At 49.1% G+C, this 19,660-nt stretch overlaps 1 protein-coding gene and 1 long non-coding RNA gene across 3 annotated transcripts in view; one reads left to right on the plus strand and one right to left on the minus strand.

Moving 5' to 3' along the window:
- The window catches only part of Rtn4rl1 (reticulon 4 receptor-like 1), a 73,659-nt gene that overhangs the window by 33,890 nt on the left and 20,109 nt on the right, over positions 1-19,660 (plus strand).
- Positions 1,297-8,751, minus strand: LOC120095264 (uncharacterized). Of its 2 annotated transcripts, none has more exons than XR_015631797.1 (3): positions 7,898-8,361; positions 2,960-3,049; positions 1,297-1,464 (listed from the first exon to the last, which is right to left on the minus strand). It is a non-coding gene; the product is annotated as an uncharacterized LOC120095264 (long non-coding RNA). The 2 variants fall into 2 exon arrangements; XR_015631796.1 differs by lacking the exon at positions 7,898-8,361 and adding an exon at positions 8,537-8,751 and having other exon boundaries at positions 1,300-1,464; positions 2,960-3,054.

A 19,660-nucleotide genomic window follows, 5' to 3' on the forward strand; every position in this document is an offset into this window, starting at 1 on the left:
AGCAAGAGACCTTCCCTCAACAAAGTGGAGTGCAATTAAGGAAGACATTAGTGTCAACTTTGAGTCCCTAAACACACATTCACAAACATGTATGTGCACAGGTGTCCACACACGAGAAAATGGACACAGACAGACTCAGGGTTTGCTAGGCTTTTTCACAAATGCAAACCCCTCCAACCTTCCAATCCACACACCCACACACCTCACACAGAGACAGTGTTACTACGACCTGGTTATTTTTGTTTTGTGGTCCGACACAGTCTTGCTGTGTTTCCCAGGGTTGCCTCATACTAGGTAGTGTAGGCTGGCCTCCAACTTGTGGTGGTAATCCTCTTTCTGTCCTGAGCACTGTGAATTTTTTTTTTTTTAAGACATAGCCCACCACATGGTGATGTATAGGCCTGCCTTTAATCCCAGCACAGGCGGAGGCAGGTGGATCTCTTAGAATTCAAGGCCAGCCTGGTCTACATAGTAAGTTCCAGGACAGCCAGGGCCACATAGTGAAGCCCCCCGACACACACCCCAACATACATCCCAGGCTGGCCGGGTACCCAAGGAAGTCTCTGGAAACTATCACTATCCCAAATTGCTAACTCTTCCTTCTCACAGGAAGAACTTCTCTTCCCCTATTTATGTGAGTCAAAGGTATAGGCCTGAAGTCACTGGCTCGTGTTGGACCTTACAGCTGCCCCAGAGACATGGACATGTGAGTGAATGTGGTACCAGTCCACTCTAAGGGGGCTCCATCAAAACATGGAGTGGTGGGTTCAAAGGGTCAGTCCTAAATGAAAAGCAGAATTCTGGGCTAGCAAGACAGCTCAGCCAGTAAAGGTTCTTACTGCCAAGCCTGATGACCTGAGTTTGATCCGTGCAGCTCACAGGGTGGAGGGAGAGAACCAACTTCCGTACAAGCACTAGGGCCCATGTGCAAGTGCATGCGTGTCCACAAACCCACAGGTACATACAGGAAAAGTAAATAAATGTAAGATGTTAATAATAGTGACCAAGGCAGAGAAGTCTTTCTTTTCCACTCCATAGTACCCAGAACTCCTCTTAGCTGGTGTGGCAGCCCCTGAGACACACCACTGACTTTACCTGACTGAGAAAGCAGAGGCTAAATGGCTTCCTCGAGGTCACAGAGGCAGCAGGGTGGAGCCTAGGTTTCTGCCCTGGCAGAGTCACGTGACAAGCAGAGCCTGAGTCTGGGGGTCAGCCTGCCAGAGCCTGGCACTGCCATTTGTCAGCTGTGGGATTCTACTAGTTTCCTACGGCTGCTGTAAATTACCACAAACTCGGTGGTTTGAAAGCAGAGAGATTTATTCTTTCACAGCTTGAAGGCCAGACATGTGAAATCAAGATGTCTTCAGGGCTATGCCCCCTCTGCAGACGCTGGGGACGATCTGTTCTTGCCTTTTCCAGCTCTGGTGGCTGTCACTTCCATCTCAGCCTTCACATGCTTCTTCTCTGTCGTTAATAGGGACATTTGCCATTAAATTTAGGACCCATCTGGGTAATCCAGGATCATCTCTTCTCAAGATCCCTAACTTAATTACATCTGCACAGGCCCTTTTTCTAAATACTGTCACAGTCACAGGATCCAGGGATTTGGATGTGGACATATCTTTTGGGGCACACCACTTTCCAAATCTGTCCAGGGACCTCCATCACGACATTTATCCTCTTTCAACTTCAAGTTTCTCATCTGTAAGGTCAGAGCTGGGTGTGATGGAGGTATAAGCCTGTAATCCCAGATTTTGAAGACCAGGAATTCAAGGTCATCCCCAGCTACATTCCAAGTTTGAGGCCAGCCTGGGCTACATGACACCCTGTCTTAAAAGACAGGGGCTGGTGAGATGGCTCAGTGGGTAAGGGAGCTTGCTATCAAAACTGAGGACTTGAGTTCAAATCCTGGAATACATGTGGTTGGAGAGAACCAACTCCTTAAAGTTGTCCTCTGACCTCTGCCCTAGAACCACCCACCCCTCCAATAAGGAACTGTAAAACAAAATAATCAAAAGTGGGTAATCGTGCTGTGTGTGTGTGTGTGTGTGTGTGTGTGTGTGTGTGTGTGTGTGTGCGTGTGTGTGTGTGTGCGCGTGCGTGTGTGTGTGTGTGTGTGTGTGTGTGTGTGTGTGTGTGTGTGGTGTGTGCATGTGTGATGCATACCCTTGAGTAGGCAGGTGTGTATGCTCATGTATGCTCATGTAGAGGCCAGAGCAAGACATTAGGGGTCTTCCTCTCTTACCCTGCCTACATAACGTTGAGACAGGATCTCTCAGGGAACAGACGTGCCATGTATCATGGAGGCTGGCTGGCCTATGAGCTTTTAAAATCCATCTGTCTCCACCCCTGATATTACAGGCACAGGAAGTCACGTCATGTTTTCTATGTGGGTGCCAGGGATTCAAACTCAGGTCCTCATGCTTGCACATTAAGCTCTCTTGCCCATTGAGCCATATCTGCAGGCCCAAGTGCTACTTTAGAAGGTTGTTGTGAGGATTAATACAAAATGATCCCACTGAACCCTTCACATAGCAATGAGCACTTAGTAAGTGCTCAATAAATGTTGGTTATTACCACACATGGTCTCACTGTGGCCGTCTGGGTGGCTTTTTTCCATAAGTAAGCCTTGTTCCTGTTAGCTAGTAGTAGTAGAGACAAGACAGGGGTGGTTGGTGTCTCTTGAGCAGAGACAGAGTTGTCAAGGTTCTACTTGAGGGACTACCTGCTTGCTCCTCACCTGGGGATTTCTTATTATCCTGTCAGGCCTGGAGTTCCTGCAGTCTGAGAGGCAGGACCCCCCCCCCCCCCCCAGGTCTCCCGCCAATCATGTCCTCCCTCACCCTGGCTGCAGGAGGCTGGCCTGGGAACGCTGTGATTTACAGTGATGAAATGTAAATTGCAGAGATTCCAGGCTTCCTGTGCAGCCAGGATCCCATCAGCATCTCATTCCCCTTACCTGGGGCTCCTCCTGGTCTCATTTGGCGTATTCTGTTGGCGATGAGCCTCCTCAGCGACCGGGACGTCTTGCTTCCTACATCCATCACACCTGCGCTGTGACAATGTAATTTTTATCTCTGGTTGTTTATTTCTCAGATGGAACTACTTGTAAATTCCAAGAAGAAAATATATCCCCGTGTGTGACAGAGCCAGCCCAGGGCGATTAATCTGGGCTTTTAAGCTGGGAACACACACCAGGTTTATGCTGCTCCGTGCATAAGTGTCCCGTAATCAACCATAACCATTAATTGTTCACTGATGGAGCAGTGGCCCCCGAAGGGGCTGGGATCCGTGGGATTTGATCTAGATGGATGGGACAAGGGTCTTCATTTCCCATCAGCGGGTGGTTAGCAGGCCCTCGGGACAGAGTGGGAGGCATGTGGCTTCTGGCCAACAGGTACAAAGGTGGAGGCAGAGAGCCTCGTTATTTTTTAAGACAGAGTTGGCAGTGGGTGTGAGAAGGAGGGGCAGTGACTGTGGAGTAGATATACAGGTGAATGAGTGTCTGATAGTAAAAACTCCTACTCGTTTAGTCCAATGGACTCAGGTTCAAAGCCAGGTCCTGCCACTTACCCTAAACCTTCGCCAAAGGACAAAAGGGTTTGGATGTAAAAGAGAAAAGAGTAACTTGGCCCAGAGGCCTCTTGAGAAGCAAGTCTTACACACACACACTGCCCTCAGTGGGTGTGATCAGCATAAGTGAGTCCCCTTCTGACTTTTTCCTGGGCCTGAGGGAGCCTGCTGACCATAGAAGAAAGCCACAGGAACCATCAGGACTCTTGAGTTGGACGGAACTCAGAAGACTCCTAACGAAGAACTCAGTACAGGTTTAGCAAGTGAATGGACGTAGAAGGTGGGACAGTACCTCTCGTGCCTGTCCCTAACAAGGTCTTGACTGGGATCCTTGGCCTTGACTCTGTGGTTCCTATAAGCCCAAATGGTCTGCCTCCTGTCTATCTCAGCAGTCCATAATTCCCTAGAACCAGCTGAGGTGGTGTAGACATTAGGCAGATATTGAAAAGCAGGAAAAAGACCAGGAATTAGGGACCAGCCTGGGCTACACCATTACTGGGTGTGGTGTCACGTGGCTAACCCTCAGTTCTAACCTTCAGAAGAGAAGGCACAGGGATCAGGGGTTTACAGTCACCCTTGGCTACAGCCAGTCCAAGCTACAAAAGACCCTGTCATTTAAAAAACTAAAGTAGGACAAGTATGGTGGCTTTAATCCCAACACTCGGGAGACAGAGGCAGGCAGATTTCTGTGAGTTTAAGGACAGCCTTGTCTACACAGCAAGCTCCACATTAGCTAGGGTTACATAGCGAGACTCAAATTCAAATCAATCAACCAAAGAAGTATAGGACCCTAGAACTCTGCTCTGCATGCAGGTACACTGTCCGAACGGCAGCCTTCAGGCTCTCTCCAAAGGATTCGGTACCCAAAAGGGCTAAGACTTTGCTTGCAAGCCAGTATCAGGGATGGGGAGCTGCTGTCTATGCCCTCTTACCTCATGGCTGAAACACATGATCTGGGTTTCCTTAGTTTTAGGGTCCCCTGACAACCCTTGTTCTAACCCAGTTCTTGGTGCTCTGTCCAGAGAACAGAGCTCATAAGTGTCACCCAGGGAATGGCAGGCAGGGTGTGGGAAATCTCTATTTGGCAAAGGAATTTCCAGATTTTGGCATTTTGGCCAGATCCAGATTTCATGAAGTCTAAAAATGGTGTGTGTGGGCTGGTGGTGGTGAGTGTGTGTGAGTGTGTGTGTGTGTGTGTGTGTGTGTGTGTGTGTGTGTGTAGGGGTGTGTGTGTGTGTGTGTGTAGGTGTGTGTGTGTGTGTGTGTGTGTGTGTGTGTGTTGCTTTTATGAAAAAGCCTAGCAAACCATGAGTCCTGAGTTAGGTAAAAGGCCTTGGGAAGAACAATGTAATCATTTTATAATGTGACATTACTAGACACGGACCCTCTGGGTACATGGGGTCTCAGTATAGCTCTCTCAGCAAATGGCCTCTCGGGGCTTACTGTGTCATCTCCACTAGATGTTTGCCCAGTTTTCTGGTTGCAGGCTGTGGGAAATTGATACAGAACTGTAGAACACCCACACCCCCACACCCCACTCCCACCCCCACCATAAGATGCTCACAAAGGGGACCTGGCGCTACCCTCTCCCTGGGGGGTTTCTCTGACTTCTGCTGAAGCACCCTCTTTTCTGTTCTTTCCACACAACCGACTCATCTACTTTCAGGGCTGCCCCTTGGGCTGTATCCACCTCTGTGCAAGAGGAGGACAGCACCCCCTACAGGGCATCCAAAGTAGGGCCATAACTCCAGCGTCAGGCTTTGGACAAATTAACTGGGAAATGGAGGCTGGAGGGCACGGAGGCTGTGGGCTGCCCCTCTACCTGGCTTACTCCTCCTCCTGGTATTTGTTGGGGTGTAGCTGTGTGCCAGGCATGGTGCCGGGAATAGGTAAGAAAAAAACACTATTGGGAGCAAGAAGCTGAGACAAAGGATTTGATCTGGCTCCCCGATATGGCCACTTCCTGATTGCTAGCACCTGTGGCTTCCAGTTTGCTGGCTAGAAAATGGTGATGGTAAGCACTGTCGGACTCTTGAGTTTGGGGTGTCCTTCAGGGGTGGTGTGGAGCACAGGGCTGGCCCTGGGGTTGGCACTGTAAAGTTTTACTCTTACTATCTTGAAAGGCCTCTCTAGCCTCTTGGAGGTTACAGTCTTTTCTCTCTGGCATTTTGAGTCTCCTTTCTGGAAGCATGGTCAGCATGAGACATCTAGAGCTTTCAGGATGGGCTCTGGTCAGTCACCTTGCAGGTGAGACAACAGGAGGTGACCCGAGACAATCCTATCTACACCCCTTCCCTAAAGCCTTTGAAAAGACAAGTTTAACAAAGAGAAAACACCAAAACAGATCTGATCTGATGATCACTAGCCCTTGCAAGTTCTGGTCCCTGGATGGAAGATTCCCAGGGAGCCAAAGTGGGTCCAGAGAGCAGCTAGGGAAGGGGCCATCTCCCACCCCCTATGTAATTAGTTGACCCACTAATTAATCTTTTGCCTTTATTTATTTTCATTTTGCTCTCTGAGACAGTCTCATGCATTCCAGACTGGCCTCAAACTTGTGTAGCTGCTGAGAATAATCCAGAACTTTTATTAATTTTTGTTTTATGTGCGTGGACGGTGTTTTGTCTGCGTGTATGTCTGTGCACCACATGTGTGCCTGAGGACTGACGAGGCCAGAAAGGGGCATCGGATCCCCTGGAACTGGAGTCACTTATGAGCCATGTGTGTGTGCTAGAAATGGAACTTGGGTCCTCTGGAAGAGCCGTCAGAGCTCTCAACTTCTGAGCCATCTCTTCAGCCTCTAATCTAGAACTTCTGACCCTTCTGCCTCGGCCTCCTAAATGCTTATTATAAGCACAGGCTACCACGTCTGCTTTATCCTAGAGATTGAAACCTGGGCTTTGTGTGTGCTGGATAAAACCTCCACCAGCAGGGCTACGTGCACAGCCCTGTTGTGGATTTTTGTTTTGTTTTTGACACCATCTCTCTGTAACCCAGGCTTTCCTGGAACTCACTGCAATTCTTCTGTCTCAGCCTCCTAAATTCTGAAATTATAGTTGTAAGCCATGATGTCTGGCTTTTTTCTTTGTGCGTGTGTCTGTGCATATGCGATGTGTGCACATGTGTCTGAAGGTGGAGTCTGAGGATGGGACTCAGGTTATCACGCTTGGTGGCAAGCACCTTTGCCCATTGAGCCATCTCACCGCCTCCCTTCCCCCTCCCCTCTTTTGAAAGGGTGTCTCAAGAAGCTTAGATGTCCTCACTGCTATGTAGCTGAGAATGGTCTGATCCCCCTGCCTCCACTTATGAGTGCTAGGAATTTTTTTTTGCACTTATTCATGTATTTACTTCTTTATCATTAGATTTATTTTATTTTCTGGGAATGAGTAACTTGCCTGAATTGTATGTCTGTGGACCATACATGCCTGGTGTCTGAAGAAGTGGTGAGCTTCTGTGTGGATCCTGGGAATCAAACCCAGATTCTTTGCAAGAATAACAAGTGCTCTTAACCACTGAGCCAACCCAGAGCTTCCTGCGTACTAGACAATGCCTCTACTCACTGAAGTACATCCTAGGCTTTTTTGAGATGTGTCTTGCTCCATAGCCCAGGATGGCCTGAAACTCTAAATTCTCCCCATCTCAAGTGCTGGGGCACAGGTCCACACCACTACACTCAGTTTCACTGTTTCTTTTTCTTTTCTTTTCTTCCTTTCTTTCTTTCTTTTTTTTTTTTTTTTTTTTTTGAGCTGAGGACCAAACCCAGGGCCTTGCGCAAGCGCTCTACCACTGAGCTAAATCCCCAACCCAGTTTCCCTGTTTCTTTTGTAGAGTTTTGCATGTGCCAGGAGGCATCAACTACACCTGCTAACTGGGCACACCCATGCGGGGTGGGGGAATCAGTAGCTCATTCTTCACTGGGGCCTGTGTCTGGGAGCCTGCCTGCAGAGGTTCTGTATGTTTCAGACACACGGTAGTCTGAGTGGGAGTCTCTCCAGCAATTGTGTGGCTTGTGCCACAGCCACAGCTTCCACATCCCAATGGAACTGTTTGTTTTTCTGTCATGAATCAAGGGCTCCATGTTGGGTAAGCTCTGTGCGAAGTGTTCTAAGTGCATGGCTGCACTCGGTCGTCACAGTAGCCCCATAAAGTGGGCCCTGCTTCCTCCCATTTTATGGATGAGCAGATTGAGAGGTTAAGGGACGAGTTCAAGGTTAAACAGCCAGTTAGTCCCGGTTGGAATCCATAGGCAGGTCTAATTTGAAGCCTGCCCGAGCTCTGAGTCGCTATTCGTGGCTGCTGTTGCCGGGAGGTTCCCGGCAGAACCCACCTGGAGGCTTCTGCTTGGATGGTTATTGCAGGAGTCCACCAGATATCTCCTCCTAAGGCTATGCTCCATTAGCTACTCCTCTGGGGACGGGAGAGAGCGCATCAACGTGCCAAAGAGAGCCTAGGTCCCAGAGAGGAGTGTCACTTGTCTTCATTCTCAGAGTGCACAGCAGTACGGGTTTGGGTATGGGTTTGGGTACGAGTTGGGTGGGAGCTAGGCACACTGGGTCAAGTTTCTTAGACCTTGAGTCGCGGCAGAGGAGGCAGGGGCTCGGTGAGACTAAACGCAGCTCAGCAAGGCTTGGTAAATCACCCCCATCTGGACCTCCATAGGCAATGTTTGCTCCCACTAGGAGGGGCAGCAAGGTCATGGGGTGCGCGTGCAGATAAGGGCTGCAGGATGCGGGCCAACGCCCCCGCGCCAGCTCCCACCTGGGCCGGCCCCGCAGGCGCTGGTTGGCTCCCTAGGAACGCTATTTGTCCTATCGTGCACCTGCACGGTTGCCAGGCAACTGGGACTGAGTTGTAACACCTTGGTGAGAGCCAGGAGGGTGTTTTTATTTCCTAGCTGCTCTGAGTCTTTCCTTAGAAGTTGTACAAGGATAACATTTGCTTTCCCTCCCTAGAAACCCCACCTCACCTAGTCCTTGGTCCTCAGTCCCCAGTCCCCAGTTTCCAGTCCAGCGGGGATTCAGGCCAGATCCGCCTAGGTCTGGGCGTCTCTGAGAAGTCTCTTTTACCTAAGGAGTCTCGGGTAGGCAAGGGTCTTGGAGGGCTGTGCACAGCTCTCTGGGTTTGGGAAAGTCACCCTCAGGGGAGCTGGGGACTTCGGTCAAAGTCTAGATAGTGAATCTAGGAAGAACCCTTAAAGATGGGGTTCCAAGGTCACCGTCACAGTTGCTGGCTTCTGGGCAACCATGTTTGTGGCTGTGGGAGAGTGGGACACATTCTGGGTCTGTCTGCCTCCTGGCTTTATACAGGTTATCTGGGGGCTTCCCAAAATTTAGGTTCCTGCCTCACACCTTCCCAGTGTCTCACCCATCTGTGTACCACCTGCAGTATATTTTCGCTTTCTTTTTTTTTTCTTCTGTAGATTGACCCACTTTAGCTTAAATAAATGTATCCAAAAAGGAAACTTGATAACACTTCTGTAAATGGGGACTCAGTATCACTTGCCATAAATAGAAAGTAGCTGTAAAAATAAATACAAAGAAGCAAAACCTTATTAAATTTTAGCACATGGAGGCTGATCTAAGGGAGCTATAAATGATAAGAAAATAATTGCCTATTACTCACTGACACTTACGATGGGCCAGGCACTAGCTAAGCATTTTGCATGCATTGGAATCTAATATCCTTAGTGTTCCCATTTCTCAGATGGGGAAGTGAAACATTCAAAGATTCTAAGGGCTATGGTGAAAGGCAGGTAGACACTAAATGACCAAATTCAAAGTTGAGTCCTATCCAAAGGTTGGGCAGTCAGCCATGACGTGTGCTGTCTCCATACCTGATGTCAGCCCTTAGTGTTGGTGGGAAGGGATAAAGGGCAGACTTCAATTGGTACAATGACTTGAACCCCAGCTGCTGTCATTTGTGCTTGGCCTCAGGGACTGTAACCGACTGGATACTCTAGCAGCTAAACCACACAGCTTCCTGGCAGCCCTGGGTGATTCTCATCTTCTAGCTTAGGAACTGAGGTTTGGGAAGGCTCAGTTACCTATCCAAAGTCACACTGCTGCCGTGGTGCGGCTAGGGTGTGGGCCTCATGTCCCTCTGCAGTGCCAACACACTACATTCTCTTATGCCTCTTTGTAGCTCATTCAGCCTCACGCGGAGAGGAGAACCTTTTATTCTTAGCAAATCTTACAGCGGAACTGAGCCCTTCTCCTTCTTATGGGGAATCAAATCTCCACCTGGGGAGAGTGGGATTTGTTGAACTCAGCCCAGGCTGTGGGCAAATACCTCTTTAGAACCAAGTTTAACCGTGGGCCTTTTCCCAGTGGGCAAAGGCCCCCTTTGCCTCCCCACATCTCAGGAAGACTCCTGCACTGCTGGCCAGGGATGTTTGTTTAGTTTTATTATCTGCCCTCCTGGAGACATAGTCCACCATCCCTTATCAAAATGAGTGACTGCCTTTCTCACCCCGGAGTTGGCTTCATTCTTACCTGGAAAAGAAAGAACAGGGGTGCATTTGGAGAGGGAAGAAAATCATATGTTATTTTTAAAAGGCATTTTGAGTGAGTGCTGAATAGAGTTCAAGAAAATTGCCTTAAAGACCTGTTCTCTGCGGGGTTGGCGTTTCTCATGGCTCCCAAGTATTTGGAAACTTAATTGCACATTTGTACGGGCTACTGTTTTTATTTCTTTCTGGTCTCAGAGGTGGCTTTGAAGATTGTGAGCTAGCTCGCTCTCTCTCTCTCTCTCTCTCTCTCTCTCTCTCTCTCTCTAATGGTTTTTCTTTATCTCAAATAAATTCTGAACACCTGCAAGGTACAGTTGCCTGAAAGAAACTGTGTCAGAATTGGCTCTCGATTTAGTAAATCTGCAAATGGCGAAGGGGCTGCTAAGATGCTGTGATGTAAGCTCTCTCCGAGCTCTTGTCACAGGGGCACAGCCTAATCCCCCCCACCCCCCAGCCAGGAAGCTGTGTTCTCTCTGCTGCTCTGAACTTCAGGGTGAGCATCAGCCCACATCTTTGCTGAAACCCTTTCTCCACCCTAAGCTGGAAGCCATGGTGGGGAGGGGAGACTGATTTCTGTGTGGGCGTGTGGGGCCTTTTAGGCCAAGATGCTAATAAGAGGCTTTTAGGTTAATTGTACAAGCACAGCTCCCCACTGTCGGGGACTTCCTCCACTTCCCACACTGTGTCTTCTCAAAGAATTGGCAAGTCCACTTGGTGCTCAGAACTATACAGTAAGGGTAGGAGTTAGCCCCAGCTTGGGGCTGGAAGCAAGTGTCAACCCTCAGGATGGTAGGGAACCCAGGTGTATTAGTAACTTCCCTCATCCTGCCGTCAAACACTCAACAAAAAGCAACTTAAGGGTGGAAGGGCTTATTTTGTCTCACAGTTCAAAGGGAAACAGTCCATCAAAACAGGAGAGGACTGGTGGCAAGAGTGGCTTGGTCTGAGGAAGCAAAGGAAGGGGCGTGCCAGGCTTCTGCTAGCCTTTTCCCTTTTCTCATTTTTGTTTAGCCAGAGACCTCCAACTTATGGAACTCTGGAAACTCTTTGGAAACTCTGACAGCGATGGCTCATGCCTTTAATCCTAGCACTCAGGAGGCAGAGGTTAGTAGATTTCTAAGTTTGAGGCTAGCCTGGTCTACAGAGCGAGTTCCAGGACAGCCAGGGCTACACAAAGAAATGTTGTCTCGAAAAACCAAACAACAACAAAAACAAGAAAAACCCTCTTATGGGTCTTACTCTCTAGCTCAGGGTGTCCTGAATCTCACCGTGTAGCCCAGACTGGCCTTGAATGCTTTGTCTTCCTGCCTCAGCCTCCCTAGTGCCGAGATTACAGTTGTTTGCCACCACACCAGACCTGGCATTTTGTTACTGGGCAGTTTGCTTTTGTGGTAGCATTGAGAACTAATCATCACTTACAAAGTAAATACTTGAACCAGGCCCACAGGACAGCAATGGCGACCTTCAAGTTGACCCTGAGGGGCTAAGGACCTCTGTCCTTGGAACATTTCTTGCCTAACTTGTTGCTTTCTGGGCATGAGGTGGGCACTGCTCACCTGGTGGCCTGGTTTAGACTGACACCAGGGGCTCCAGAAGGTGGGATTTGACCAGCTGTGTTAGCACAAACCTGCAAGTCTGAGGCCAACCTGAGTTTCATACAAGATCAAAAGTAGCCTAGGTTACAGAGTGAGACACACACCTCTTGCCTCAAAAAACAAAACAAAACAAAACAAAACATAAACAGAAGACAGAAGATAAAAAAGGCAGTATCTTTCAGTGAGTTCCCATAGAGGCTGTCCATTTGCCAGATAGCAGCCCCTTCTTTTTTTTTTCGGAGCTGGGGACCGAAGAGCAAGCGCTCTACCACTGAGCTAAATCCCCAACCCCTAGCCCCTTCTTTTTAGTCTTTATTGTTGTGGGTAAACAAAACAATACAGCTTTTGTGTAACATTGTATTTCCTGAGAAAACAAAACAAACAGATGACAAGATATTCCACTGAGCAGCAGGTGAGATGAGGCCCAAGGCTGGAGAGATGGCTCTGCAGTTAAGAGCACTGGCTGCTCTTGCTGGGAGGTCCTGGGTTCAATTCCCAGCACCACCTTGGTGGCTCAGAAGCATCTGTAACTCCAACTCTGACCTACTCTAACCTCTTTGGGTGCCAGGCACGCATATGGTATGCTACATGCAGGTGTATAAGCAAAATGCTCAAACGTGTAAAGTAGAGTAAATGTCTAAAAATTAAAAACAAAATAAAAACAAACAACCCCCAACTTAGTTCTCTGAACGAAGGGGATATGTCCAGTCCTGTGAGCCCCACTGTAGCATGTGCACTGTGGACTCCCATTCCCTCTTGGGCTTGGGGACTCAGCATCTGAAGATCAGCTTGGTAGAAGGGAAGGTTTCCACACTAATAGTATGGATGCTAGCCTGTCCGGGAGTGGGGCGAGGAAGTTATGGGGGTTGACCTTCATTCCCATAGGGTCCACAACTAAGGCTGTGAGATGATACCTGCTTAGGAGAGGAGAAAGCCCCCAAGAGAAGAGGAGAAAACAAAAGCTACTCTGGGGTAGTTCAAGGCTATGGAAAGCTCTAGGGAGAATGAAGCATTGATCTTGGAGAAGGGAGAGCATTTTAGCGGAGAGTCAGTGAGGAGGGCCAGGTGAAGGAGTAGTGCTGTGTCCCAAGAACAGCTGGGCCCCAAGCGTGGGACAGCTCTCTGACTTTCCAGTCACCCGGCTCAGTTCCCAGATGCTAGGATTAGAGACATAAGCTACCATGTCTGATTTCATCTGGAATCCTTAGATTGTTTGTTTGAGACAAGGCCTCTCTACATAAGCTACACTGTAGCTGTCTCCAGACACACCAGAAGAGGGCATTCAATCCTATTACAGATGGTTGTGAGCCACCGTGTGGTTGCTGGGAATTGAACTCAGGACCTCTGGAAGAGTAGTCGGTGCTCTTAACCACTGAGCCATCTCTCCAGCCCCCTCTCTATGCAATCTTGACTAGCCTGCAACTCAATTTGTAGACCAGGCTGGCCTTGAACTCCTAGAGAGACACCTGCCTCTGTGTCCCCTGAGCTAGGGTTAAAGAAGAGTAGCAGCAGGAGTCCTTTTACCTACTGAGCCATCTCTTCAGTCCTGAGAAGGAATTCTTTTTGTTTGTTTGGTTTGTTGGAGAAGGGGTTTCTTTGTGTAGTCCTGGCTGTCTGGAACTCACTGTGTACACCCAGCTGACTTCAAACTCATAGATCCACCTGACTCTGCCAGCTTCGGAAACTGTGTGGTGCTGTGCTCAGGAGTATCCGGGCTTTGCCACCAAAGCTGTCTTCTCAGAATCCAGGTTCTGCCACTCTCTAATAATTACTCCTCTCCCCTTATTATTATGTTTCTCTGGCTAGCCTTGAACTTACAGAGCTGCTCCTGCCTGTCTCCCAAGTGCTGGCATTAAGGTGTGTGCTACCACATCCGGCCTCTTTAGCCTCGTCAGCATCATCTTTCCTGCCTAAAGAATGGTGCCAAGATGGAAGCTTGAAGCCTGACGTGCGTCAAGTGGATAGTGGAGACGTCCCCTTCACAGTGAGCTCTTGGTGAGGGCTCAGTAAAAGGGCATCTGTCCTTAACCTGTTCCAGAGTTATGAGTGACCGTGATGTCACTTCCTCAGGGAGGGGTCTCCTACAGCTGCATTAAGATTGCTTAAGGGGGTCCCTGATTCAAAAAATGTTAAGCACCACTCACTGCTTGAGAGGTTTAAAAATAGAGGCGCGTTCAGCAGTAAAGAGCGGTGTTTATATGAACTAAACGTGGTGGCGGGGCCTGCAGGCAGGGAAGCCTGCACGGAGCCCTTCTGTCCATCTGTTGGTTCTGCCATCTCTCATCCCTTCCCGTGGCTTTGGAGCGTGGCTGAGAGGCAGCTCGCTCAGGCCCCCTGCCAGGCATGGAAGGCAGAGTCAAGAACAGCAGTGTCAATGGGAAAGGAACATGTGCCAGTCTCCAAAGAGGGCCCACCTGTGGCCATTCACGCCTGCGTGAGGTTCCCTTCCTGAGTGGAATCCGGGCTGAGTCTGCAGCCTGGTTTATTATTTTGGTTCATGTGTGCTTGGTTGCTTGGTTGGTTGGGTTTTTAGGGTTTGGTTTTTGAGACAGGTTTTATGCAACCCAAGGTTCACCTTGAACTTCTGATTCCTGCCTCCAGTTTTCAAGTGGTATCAAAACAGGAGTGTGTGATCATTAATATCTCCCTCTCTTTTTAATTAAGTGTGTGTGTGTCTGTGTTTGTGTGTGTCTGTGTGTGCGTGTGCAAGAGTGTATGTATGGTGTGTATTCGTGCATACATATGCCGTGCTTGTGGTAACCACAGGAGGAGGTGAGGTGTTTGCTCCACTGATCTCTGCCTTATTCCCTAGACACAGGATTTGTCATTAGCCTTAGGACCCATCCGTTCATCTAGACATGCTGGCCAGAAAGCCCTCAGGATTCACTTGTGTTGCCCATGACAACACTGGGATAATAGGCACTTGTATGCACACAGCCACACCACGATTCTAATGTGGGTGCTAAGAATTGAACTCGGGTCCTCAGGCTTGCACAGCAAGTGCACCTACCCCTGATTATTCTTCCCAGACCCTGTTAGTTTTTTGAGACATGGGTTTGCTTTCTAGTCCAGGCTGATGTAAACTCCTAATCTTAACACCTAAGTCCCCCATGTTCTGGGCTTACAGGTAAGCACCACCACACCTGGTCCTGTGACTTGATTTAGCTCATAAATAAAGTGAAACTGAAATCACAACAGGTACCTGTTACCTTAAGAAGGCTGCCACCTCGGGGTTGGGGATTTAGCTCAGTGGTAGAGCAAGCGGAAGGCCCTGGGTTCGGTCCCCAGCTCCGAAAAAAAGAAAAAAGAAAAAAAAAAAAAAAAAAAGAAGGCTGCCACCTAGGCCTTGGGTTCGGTCCTCAGCTCCAGGGGTGGGGTGGGGGGGAAGAAGGCTGCCACCTAAGCCAGCCACTGGGACACATGCTTCTAATTCCAGCACTCAGGAGGTAGAATCGGGAGGACCCAGAGTTCAAGGCCAGCCTTGGCTACGGAGTGAGTTTAAGGACAACCTGGACTATGTGAGACCCTGTCTCAAAAAACGAATCAGACATGATGCATGCCTTTAATCTTAGCACCTGGGTGGCAGAGGCGGGTGGATCTCTGAGTTTAGGCTAGCCTGGTCTACATTGTCAGTTCTGGGGTAACCAGGGCTATGTAGAAAGGCCCTGTCTCCAAACACAAAAACAAAACAAACAAGATTAATAGAAACAGCCTAACCTGTGTATTTTGGGGAGCTGGGAGCCCCAATAAAGAGGTCAGTTTATGAGAGACATCACTTTGAGAAGAGAAACCCACAGGAAGGAAGACAGGCTCAGATGTCCAGCATGGTAGTTCAGTCCCCAGATGGCTTCAGAGTCTGTTGCCATCTGACTACAGCTACACGGGATACTGCAGTGGGAACAGCTGCCCTGCTAAGTCTGTCTAAGATAATGGATTAGTTTTCTTTCAAGCCTTGTCTTAGTCCATTTTCTGTCTCTGTAACAGACTATCCAAGACTGGTTAATCTATGAAAGAAACGGTTTATTTTGGCTCATGATTCTGGAGGCTGGGAAGTCCAAGAGAGCAGATACTGACTTCTTGTTGGTTTTCGGAGAAAGTCTCATGATGCTTCTATTCATGGTGGAAGGGCAGGGGGGCACCTTTGGAGGACCGTGGGGGTTGTCTTGCTTTATTACTTCTCACGCTTGTAGCACCCAACCCAGTGAAAGCAAGAACTCAGCTGTGTGAAAAAGGCATTGGCCCATCCTGGAGACTTCTGCCTTCATAACCGGAACTATTCTTCTTACAGACTGCCTCCACCATTGGGGATCAGGGCTCACCATGTGTTTTGGTGGGTACCAGCTGTATTCAAAGCATCACAGACCGTTACCTTCAGCAAGGCTTGTTGCATGTATGGTAATAAATGAAGAATAACAAATCAAAGAATAAAGGCTTTTTATTCAAAGCGGGTTATAGCCAAGGGGTGGCTGCCGTCACTTGCATTTTTATCAGAGCCAAAGGTAGACAGAGGACTGGGAGAGAGACATTAGCAAGCTCTCTTTGGAGGCAGCTAACGATGGAGAAGCTGTAGGTAGATGAAGTTGCAGCCAGAAACCCAAATATAATTGGCTAGTGCTAAGTGTTTGGTTTCTCTAGATGGCCCAAGTTGGAAGCAGGAACAAAACGAAGTTAGTCAAGATCTGGCTGGTTTTTACTACAAGGTAAAAAGGTTGAGTTTTGCCATACAGTGGTCTAGTCTAATTTACAGCTGTCAGATAGCCGGCCTTTTAGGCTGGTTACTGCAGAGAACTAGGCTGGTCTCCTTGGTTGGGTGCCACAGATTGGGTCCGAGTGTTATTTTTATCCGTGGTCTGCAGAATTCGTCTATTTAGTCTCTCGCTTGCCTGTAGATACCCCCATGAAAACTGACACCTTGAGGCCATGTTGAATGAACACAGTGTTCTGGGTAAGCTCAAAGGGAAGAGAAAGCATTTGGCCTGGGACAAGTTTAAAAGGAGAGTTATTCAAAGCTGGGCATGGCGGTGCACGCCTTTAATCCCAGCACTTAAGAGGCAAAGGCAGGTGGGTCTCTGACATCTTGGTCTACAGAGCGAGTTCCAGGACAGCCAGAGAAACCCTGTCTTTAAACAAACAAACAAACAAACCACAAAAGAATATTTGGGTGGGTGAGGAAAGGAGGGGTATCCCAGATGGAGGAGACAGCATGACCCAAGACTGGAGATAGGAGAGAACTCAGCACGCACCAAGTGTTGGCACTGGCCTTGAATATTGGCTGAGTCCAGGGTACTGAGCAGAGAGTTCGATATAGTCCTGAAGGGAGGGTCACAGATATTGAGAGTGATGTCATCAGATCCAAGCTTCAGAGACAGGAGGGGAAGGTGCAGGAGAATGGTAAGCACACGGGAGATTCGTGAGGAAGCAGTTGTGCTGTCAGGAGAGAGCACTGGAAGTACAAGCCACAGGACTTGGGAGACTGAACCCAATCGACCAAGAGAACGCAGAGTCCCAGGTTCCTGGAAGACTTAGCTACTTGTGGTTTCTAGAAAGTGACAGGGGTGGAAGAGTGGAGTTTTCGAGAGGGGCAAGGCATGGAGACCCCCAACAGGACACATATATAAACCATTTGGTACAGATCTGGAGTTAGGAGAGTAAGAGGGAGACGGCTTTACAGAAATCGTGGTTACAGGAGCTGGAGAGATGGCTCAGTAGTTAAGAGCACTGACTGCTCTTCCTGAGGTCCTGAGTTCAATTCCCAGCAACCACATGGTGGCTCACAACCATCTGTAATGGGATCCGATGTCCTGGCGTGTCTGAAAGATGGCGACAGTGGACTCATACATAAATTAATAATAAAAAAAAAGAAATGATTACGGAGGATATGCACTCCCCTGCCCCCACCCCACCTATGGTAAGATGAGAAGTATGAGAAGTACCTGTGACAGGGACTGAGAAGTAGAAAGGGTGTCTGTGACAGGGACCGACCAGAATGTCCAGAAAGACTGGAGTAGTTCTAGGAGAGAGTTGTGCAGAGGAATTCGGGGAGAAGGAGATTTTAAGGTGACTGTGACCTCAGGGGCACCTGGGGCAAGTTGAAAAGTGGAAACTGGAGACAGGGATTTCAGTACTAATCAGGCCATTTGTGCATGAGAAGGAGGCTCCGTCCCGAGTTCAGGGCTTGAGGAGGCAGGAGGGAAGTTAGCTAGCTTCCAGTGAAGGGACAGAGTAAGGCGGTTGCTGATATTTCCTTTCTGCATAGTTTTGTTGTTCAATGGGAGCAACTGAAACAGGCCTACAGCAAAGAAGCTATGGAGTGGGAGTTGGCGGGGAGAAAGGGCTCTCCTTGTGAGCTCTGAGGGGGCACAGTACACAGTTCTGGCAGCTGTTGGCAACCATGGCCTCAGGCAGAATCCACGCTACAGGTGGAGTGGTGTTTGCCCACACACTGGTTCTTGTTTGCTTTATTTTTCGAATACAGTGTTAACCAATTGCAGGTACAAATCTGGAATACTACCCTCTGGCAAAGCCAAAGACTCCCACTCCTTCCAAGGCAGCATGGCTGGGACCCAGGGCCTTGGATGGGCCTGCCTGCGACCTGTGCCCTCTTACCTGCCCACCTCAGCCTTCTGTTTCTGCATGATTCCATCTGTGAGCAGATGAGAACAGTTGCGGGGCAGAGAACTTAAGGCCTGTGGCTCTGAGAGAGATGGGTGTGGGAAAGGCCACTGAGCATTACAGAAGAAACAGTGAAACCAGGACTGGTCTTGTGGAAAGCTGGAGCCAACTCAGGATGATCCAGGGATGGGCAGTGACTCTGGTTTCCATTTCTTGAAGACAGTACAGGAGCCAGGACCATTCTCAGCCTGCGTCAGTGTCCCTTGTCTCAATAAAGAGATAATAGCATAGCCAAGCCTCAGGGCCACTAAAGACAGAACCTTGTGCTCCCCAATCCCAAGGATGCTTCGGGGACGGGACACACCGAGACACTCCACTTAGCATGGGGAAGGAGTCCTGTCTGGGAGTCTCTGCACAGTTTGGATGTGCCTTCAAGACTGTAACTCTGAGACCATCAGAGTCACCACCTGTCTACCTTCCCATATCCCCCTCCTGCTTCTCCTTGCAGTGACTTCTGTCCACACAAGCTTCCATAGCTACCCAGGTGGGGTTGCCTGCTCCTGACAGAAGAGGGGCTCTCCCCAGGAAATAGCTCCACATAAACTTCAAGATTAAAACATCCCCATTCACACCCTCTGCAGGAACATTGTCAGGCTTATTGGGAATCATGTGTGGATTGGACACATGTCACCGTCTCATGTTGAGCTGGAATGTAATTAGGTGATGGTGGAAAAAAAAAATTCCATCCGTCTCCTGGGAATGCTGCAATAATGAGCTATCAAGTCGGGACCCGGGAAGCAGGCAGGGGCTGCTGACCTGAGCCCAAGTGCGGATCATTCATTAGCTTTGGAGATGCCCGTGATCTGGGCTGCATAAGCAAGCAGTCCTGTTCCTAAGTGAGGGAGTTGGGGTTGGGGGAACCAGAGTGAAGAGTTTGAAAGCCTGCCTCCAGCTTTGAAGTCAGAAAATAAGCAAGCCATTTCTTCCTGGGCTGGGCTGCAGGAAGCCAGGGCCTTCTATGGAGGCTGAGGCATGATTACTAAGCCACGCCCAGGTGAGAAAAGCCCTCTTTTGATAGACCTTTGAATTTACCTGTGAGGCAGGGCTGAGGGCAGGACCAGGCCTGGGAAGCAGAGAGCAGCCAGAGGGCCTCACCAGGAAGGTTAGCATGGGAGCTCGGGTCTGAACCACTCTAAGCCAATGCCCCACTGGGCTTCTGAGGGTACCCCAGACTTCCTTAAGGTCTTCTACCTATCCTACCCTCCTGTAGAGGTATGAAGAGCTCCACCCTGCCCAATAGTCCAAGGACACCTCTTCCTTTCCCAGCAGATCGTATCATATCCCAAATAGCCCTCCACTGCAGTACAGGCTCTTT

This window comes from Rattus norvegicus, chromosome 10 (genome assembly GCF_021556685.1).
Source record: "Rattus norvegicus strain SHRSP/BbbUtx chromosome 10, alternate assembly SHRSP_T2T, whole genome shotgun sequence".
NCBI lineage: Eukaryota > Metazoa > Chordata > Mammalia > Rodentia > Muridae > Rattus > Rattus norvegicus.